This window comes from Nanorana parkeri, unplaced genomic scaffold, assembly GCF_000935625.1.
Source record: "Nanorana parkeri isolate BGI_ZX_2015 unplaced genomic scaffold, ASM93562v1 scaffold179, whole genome shotgun sequence".
Lineage (NCBI taxonomy): Eukaryota > Metazoa > Chordata > Amphibia > Anura > Dicroglossidae > Nanorana > Nanorana parkeri.
In genome coordinates, this window is record NW_017306447.1 from 1 (window position 1) to 7326 (window position 7326).

General features: G+C 42.8%; 1 protein-coding gene across 1 annotated transcript in view; it reads left to right on the plus strand.

The window, feature by feature from the left end:
* The first annotated feature begins 1685 nt into the window (after positions 1–1685).
* The window catches only part of LOC108785804 (neuropeptide Y receptor type 2-like), a 54681-nt gene continuing 49040 nt past the window's right edge, over positions 1686–7326 (plus strand). The window contains exon 1 of the mRNA XM_018554953.1: positions 1686–2031. The gene's annotated coding sequence lies outside the window, so the exon portion shown is untranslated. The remainder of the gene's footprint in view (positions 2032–7326) is intronic.

Here is a 7326-nt window from a genome sequence, read left to right on the forward strand (position 1 = left end):
CACGAAAGGGAACAGCCCATTGGAAGGCACTTGTCAAAAAAAGAACGCCTGCTCAAAATAAAAAAATAAAAATGGCAACATATAATAAAACATGGATTAGCTATGAGAAAATGGTTAGGCAAAACACACTATGCAAAACTTCTATCTATATTAACTTCTATAACATATTCTATGCCCCATTGGGGCGGCACAGTACATTTTATACATGTTTAGACATTAGACTAAAATGACAACTGAGAAGGAAATAGAGACAGAGGGAGTTGGTTCCAAAAAAGGAATAGCCGTTTGAAATGAGGGACAGTTGGATGTTAAGCTGATATGATAGCTCTAGTTAAAGCAGATCTAAACCCAGTAATTAAGCCTTATATATGCATTAACATCTTAACATAACTTCAAAAGCTTTTTCAAGCTATCAAAATCTTCAGCTTTCAATAAAATAATATCTGGTGATCCTGCCATAAGGGTCCATGTTCAGTCACTTCCTGTTATGAGATAACAACTGTATCTCAATTGCGTATATGTGTTTTCATCCTGTCACATGAAGAGTGATGACTACGAGCGATCTTGCTGACACACATTGCACAGTCATGGGCCACCAGTGTCACTATCAAGAAGCCTGACCAGAGCAAATATATCCAACTGACGCTGGAGAAATTGCAGATAGACAGGAAGTGGCTGAATAAAGCTACAGGTGATCAGTAGCACTGAGATGGAAAAAGGGATGAAGACTGGACACAATATTTTATAAAAAGGACTTGGAAATGGAAAAGATATCAATTAGGATTTAGATCTACTTAAAGCAGACCTTCATTATCTAGGTTTACATTAGCTCACTGCAAACACCCTCTTTTTTTCACTTTTTGGTCAGCCCTGTCTCCTGCTTTCATTCTTGCCTAGGTGAAAATTACTAGTTCCTGGTTTTGCAGGCCCCTGGGATATGCATGTGACAAATCTTAGGAAGCTGCAGGAGTATGGAATCACAGTGGCTATACATTATCGGGGGCCAGCTGCAGCACCCACAGAAACAACCAGCTCCTGATGATGGCAGAAAAGAAGATGGTAGCGCAGGACCAGGGCTGTGGTAACAAATTGGTGGATCACAGCAGGACAACGCTAGATTCGCTGGACAAGTGAGTAAGTTTCCTTTTGATCCTTTTCATGTCTTCTTTAGTTTTAAGGTATTGTTCTTTTTTTATTGTGAGCTGCAATTACTCTTGCACTTAGTGTCACAACTCTCCTCTCAGCAGCTGAGAACAAGTCGCCCTGAAAAAGATGTGAATGAACCAGTGAGTTGGATGAAACCGCATTGTTTGTAAAGGCTTGTTATCCAGATACCAGAAAATATGATTGTCCAAGACAGGCTTAATTTCGTTTTACATCTCTAAAGCTTTCCTGAATATAATTTTTTTCTTCCAAATAGAAGAGATTGAAAACAATCCTGGCATATACATATATAAGGCTTTTTCACTTTACATACTTATGAATAGATGTAGTATTTTCCCTATAGCTATGCTTTATTTCTACTCCATCATTCTAACACACTAAAAGATGTTTTTCCTCCTGACTCTTCTTCTGTCAGTCGCCTCTGCCAGCCCCTATCTCTAAATCTCGCTAAATAAATGTGACTGCAGGGTGCAGATAGGATTTTTAGCAAGACTTTGGAGAGTGTGAAATGAGCTGTGCTGCTTGGGGGGCTCTGTGCAGCCCCTCACTGTGCTAAATCTATAATACGCCTTCCCTCCAAGGCTTCATTGCTTATTCCATTATTTCCACACCTGTCAACCACTGCAAATCCAGAGGGTGACAATGGAGAGAAGTATTTAAATGTGTTCCCTGGAGGATCAAACCCTTGGCGTGGTTGTACTGTGTGCTGGCAGCATCACCAGTTAATCCACCTCCCTCTCCTAGATTATGCTCTCTTTCTAACCATCTATACATGCAGTCGTCTGTTGGAGCGCACTTCTGTTGGACAGCTGCAGCCAAAGTATTCTTCACTGTGGTCCAGGGAGACAAGAATGTGAATTTCTCCAGGTAACTGTCTGCATTCTTTTTTCTTTCTCATATACTTTTATATAGGCAGATCCTTCTAGGAATCCCTGAACAACCTCTTGATACAGACACATGGAGCTGGGAACGGAGAACCTATGATCAGAGAAAATATTATTCCTCTTATAGCTAATCATTTTTGTTTTTTCTGTCCTTATCTTTTTATTTATTTATTTTTTAGAGCAAAAGGGTCAGGTAGCATTAGGCTATATGATTTCCTAATTTAAGGTCAATATATAAGGACTCATTTTTTTTTTGTACAATTCATTTCCAAGTGTTTGATGATTATGTGACTGTGTGTTTTAAGGATGAGATTGGGGTACGATACTGAGAAAAACTTTTTTTCTGGAAGAAGTTGGAAATATTAATCCATTCTGCACCAGACCCGGACAGGGTACTTCTAGCAATGTTGATCAGTTGAGGGAATGGGTACGCTGTGGAACGTTCAGGATGTATTCAGGCAGGGTAGATAACGAATTGTTAATATGTTTAGGCTTCTTAAATAATGCATTGCAATGTAAAGTGGCCAGTGTGTGGAGATTGCCATAACTAATAGCAACCAATCAGCATTTTAACATAAACTGTAATATGATTTTTAGGGGTCACAGCACTTTCTTCGGCTACATTTGCATTATGCATCTGCTCAATGAATCGGTCAATATTTGGATTACAGTGTATGGTTGTATTGCTTACAAATAATTTATTCATGTCATTACATAGCATACTATGATTTTATCTTGCCTTTATTCTGTACTGTAGCATCCAGATGGAAAAGAATAGGTGTTGGGTGGATGTAAAAAGGCTTGATGTTTGTGTTTATGATTTAATAGGAGAGTTGTGCATATCACTGGGGAAAAGGTATCAGATAAAACTGTGCCACTGATTTGCCTTATGAACAAATACAGTTTAGAAGCTTTTTATGGCATATGCCATTTATGACTTGTAATCCGCACGGCTGTGATTAACTCTTTGTGAACTACAGAGTATGTCTCTAATGCACATTTGATTTTCACATTGATTACTGGAGTTTTTCCAGGGTTCCTGTCTTTGGTTGAAGCTGTGGGGCTTTTCAAGTTAAAGAAATTTGTCAGGATAGAACATGTGCACAATAGGAACATCAAACCTTAGCTGGCCAAGAAAAAATAGGGGCTGAACAAGTAACAATGCTCAATTTCCCCATCCACACTAAACAGGGTGGATGGGGGAGTCACTCCTGCTGGGCTATTGAATTCCGACAGCCAGCACCAGTAGCTGACAGAATACCCAAACAGTGACTGCAGCTGATTTGCTGTAATCCCTGTCCAGCAACAGTTTTTGGTTTAGGTCCTTTGACAAATGTCTATTAGATAGTCACCATTTGTTAAATGGAGTAGAGTCAACAGGGCCCCCAAGAGCTTGAACTTTGACCCAGTCCTGCTGACTTGGAGCATTGTATGACCAGCCTTTACCAGATCTTAAGGCTGAACTCCAGTCAGCCGTTTAAAAATAAGTATTGTGCATCCCTCACCAGAAGGTAAGGGCTAAAAGGTTGTATAGGCTACAGTTGGGTGTAAAACATAGGAATACTTACCTTATTCCTCACTCTCATAGGCTTCCTTCCCAACAGACAATCATTCCAAAACCCGCTGGTCTTAACTGCTCAGGTGGCTGTTCTCCTGATGACACCATCACCTACAATGCAGTTGTATACTGTATACTATAGGATACCATGTAATATCTGGTCTTCGGTTGTATGATGTCACAGGCCCTTTTCTGTCTCAGCAGTGGGTGGGTCTTCAGTACTGCAGGATCCGGCTTCTTATAGTGAAAGGCCTTGCATCCTTCACCGGTGAGTCCAGAGCGACTTGATTTGAAACCAAAAAATGCACAGCACACCAAAACTTATGTTGAAAACATGCCCTCATGTCCCTGTATTCTGCATAACCTTTTAAATGCCAGTGAGGCTTTTTGGTTTAAATTGTTGCTGCATACAATGGCACCATCCATAATGAGAGAGAGATGACTTCATCAACTCAGCTGCAGCTCCTTCACTATGCAGTCACTGTGACCACATTTATTGTTGTCACTGCTGTGGAGAAAAAAAATGGTGAGGACCTTGTATAGTGTTTGGCCAGGAGTGTCTGTATTAGAAGTCTAACTGAACAAAATTTTACATTTTTTGGAAATACAATTCACACAAACGTATTAAAGCTATATTTATATACAGTGTTCATTTTGACAGCAAATTTCGATTTAGTTTTAGTCATATTCTTTGGACTAAAATGTCATTTAGTTTTAGTCATATTTTTGTCATATGACTTGTTTTAGTTTTAGTCTAGTTTTAATTGACTAAATCTACAATAAATTTAGTCTACTAAAATTATAGTGTGTTTAGTTAAAGAGTCATTTAAGAATTTTTCAAGAATTTCTAATCTCATTATATACTCCTTGAGTAAACATCTGTTAACCTGTTATTACTTATTGTATTAAGGTTTGAACATGCAGTGCAGACACAGAATTAACTGTTCTATATAACATGTCTATATTTATCTTAAAATTAGATTAAACCACGTCTTATAAAGAAACAATAATATTGAGTATTGTCAACAAAGGACCAGTAATTAGATATGCATTGATTATAACAACTTGCATATGACATTCTTCATTCTTTCAGCAACTCTAAACTATTAAAATTAAAAACTATATTGGCTGTAATGCTATTGCACATAACATCTATTAGCTGTCTATTCAGGATGGAACCGGAACTGGTCCAAAGAGATTAGTTCTAATTGGATCTCTTCCTAAATCGTCTCTCCCTAACATTTTAGTCTAGTTTTAGTTAGTCAACTAAAATGTCAATATATTTTCGTTATAGATTTAGTCATCATAACTTAGTTTTCATTAAGTTTTAGTCACTGAAAAAGTGTTGCTGACAAAAACCTTTAGGGCCTGTTCACATGATATCAGGTCCTGATCAGGACCTGATCAGGTGCGGATCTGCAGACGTGGTGCTAATGATGCAGTGCTTTTTTGCCGCGTTTTTGATGCGTTCCAGGTTTTTGGTGGAGTGGGGCTGTCAGTATGTTAGCTGCAGTGCAGTGCGTTTTTGATGCGTTTTTGACGCGTTTTGCGTTTCCTGGTCCGTTTCCTGACCGTACAAAATGTGACATGCAGTATTTTTCTGTCGTAACCTGAACCGACTGCACACGTGAGAACTGTAGCCCATAAAACACATAGGGATACATTGGGATGCTTTTTTAGTGCAGGAGCGTACGGAGCAGGTCAGCACAGAAAACGGACGTCATGTGAACAGGCCCTTAGTCGACAAAATTAACTATATGTTTCTATATTATCATTTTTATATGTAGCTGTTTGCAAATATGTATGCTTCAGTGCAAAAGTATTGACCAGGGAAAAGCAACAGGTTTGCTTTAATGCCTCCCTTCTTATCAGCATATACTCAGCTTTCCTTCCATTCCCCAGGGATGGGAAATAAATATCTGATATTTTAGGGCATTAAGTAGCAGGAATCACTCCCTTTCCATACGTATGTGGTTGGCCAAGCACTGTCACATAAGGCAGGGAGACATTGGTTAGTACTCTGTATGCTCCATCTAGAGTTTACACAAGTTTCCTTGGCTTGCTTTCACTTACTGAATAGAGCAGCAGAGCAGTGAAGGAAAGGTGATGTGCTGCTGGTGAGATGGGCATAAAAGGGAACATGGTGCATTGCACTGCATGGGCAAAGCATATGTTTGCTTTAAAACTCTGGGGATGGGAGCCTTATAGGAGCGGGAGTCTTAAGACGTCCTTCCCCTCCCCTGCTCGTGTTCGGTGCTCAGCACGCACACAAGTGGGGAAACTGTCAGCAATGTAAACAGCCAGCGATGGCTGTTTACATTCAAGCGATCGGGCGTCTAGAGTAGCCCGATTGCTTGTAGTAGGTGTGGGTGTTCGCCCCCCGTACCGCCGTCGTCGCCGCCGCCGCTGCCGGTCCCGAGATCCACTGTGCCTGGTGCGTAGCGATCACTGGTAGATCACAATGTCCTTTCCTCCCACTGTGGGGATTCTCCTTTGGATCCCCGCTGCTCTCCCCAACCTGTATGCAGTGGGGATCCGAGGAGAAGTGAATGAAGTGCTCCAGCCGGGGGCAAGGGGATGGAGGAGGGAGCCGCTATCACAGAAGTCAGGCCAGGATCTGACAGCCGGCTGCTCTCTCTCTCCTCACCACTCGACCATGCTGCTGTGACAGCGGCTCCCTCAACCGCTCCCCCCGAGGCTGAAGTGCTTCCTTCACTTCTCCTTGGATCCCCACACAGATGGAGGAGAGCAGCGGAGATCCAGAGGAGAAGTTGCAGGGTTGAGCCCCCCTGTGTACGTGGCCGAGCGGCGGAGGATCGGTACATATCAGCAATATGTACCAATCCTCTGTGCAGGACAAACACTGGATCGATCAGCTGATCACTCCAGTGTTTGTAAATAACTGGGGGAAAAAAACATCCCGGGTGCAGGGTGACGTCACATGCCTATTGTGGGAGGGGGTGCACACGTTATTTTCTTGCCTCGGGCGCAAAAGGAGCTGGCTACGGCTATGCTCCCGTGGTGCTCGTGCGGCTGCCGGCTGAATGTGTCAGACGCCGCAGACAGAAAGGGGCGGGACACATCTCCCCGAGTGCAACGTCAGCCACATTTGGCCACACGAGCACCGCAGGAGGACAGGATGCCAGGGTCTCTAGAACGCACTGGAATGCAAGCCGGCTGACTCCCTCCGTTCAGGGGCGGGAGGGGGTGTGGGATTGTATTGAAGTAAATGTCACCGCAGCCATGCCCCCTGCCCACAGTGCGATCGCCCACACCCGGAACATAGGCACATTAGCGCCTGCATTCTCGTTAAGTCTGATTTGCAAAAACAGTGCTGCGAAAATCCGCCCCTGAATGCAGATGTTTTTTCGTTGGTAGATCTCATTGAGCTCTAAAGTAGATCTCCAGACGAAAAATTGTGGACGCCCCTGACATAGAGGTTTTAGTATGGTCCATGCAGTAAAATTTCCTGATGCCTATAGCGGGGTCTCACCAGTCCTGGTGAAACCCCACAGAACCCTGGTTAGACCCCACAGAGGCCTGGATAAACCAGGCCTCTGTAGGGTCTCACCAGCACCAGGGTTCTGTAGTGTCTCACCAGGGCTATGTGGGGTCTCACCAGCCTGGTTAGACACCTCAGAGCACTGGTGAGACCCCACAGAGCCCTGGTTAAACTAGGGCTCTGTGGGGTCTCACCAGGGCTCTGTGGGGTCTCACCAG